Consider the following 322-nt stretch of genomic DNA (forward strand, 5'->3'; position numbering starts at 1 on the left):
CACACACATATATATATATATATATATATATTAGTTTATGTATATATTAATATTATCTCAGTTATTAAAACTTTCGTTAATTTAAATACGTTAATAGTTACCAGAGGTAGCAAAATTACATTAAAAAACAAGATATCACAGCCGTTTTACAGGTAGAGATACCAAGTTTAAGTGATACATTTTGAGAAGATATGGATAATAATAAATGGAGCAAAACGCATGTCAATAAAAGTTCCTTTAATTCCTACACATGTTTCGAAATAAATGACCATGTAACATCTCTGCTCGTAAGTTACCCCATCATTTCGTTTTTGTCTTGCTA

The sequence above is a fragment of the Octopus bimaculoides genome, unplaced genomic scaffold (genome assembly GCF_001194135.2).
Source record: "Octopus bimaculoides isolate UCB-OBI-ISO-001 unplaced genomic scaffold, ASM119413v2 Scaffold_70027, whole genome shotgun sequence".
NCBI lineage: Eukaryota > Metazoa > Mollusca > Cephalopoda > Octopoda > Octopodidae > Octopus > Octopus bimaculoides.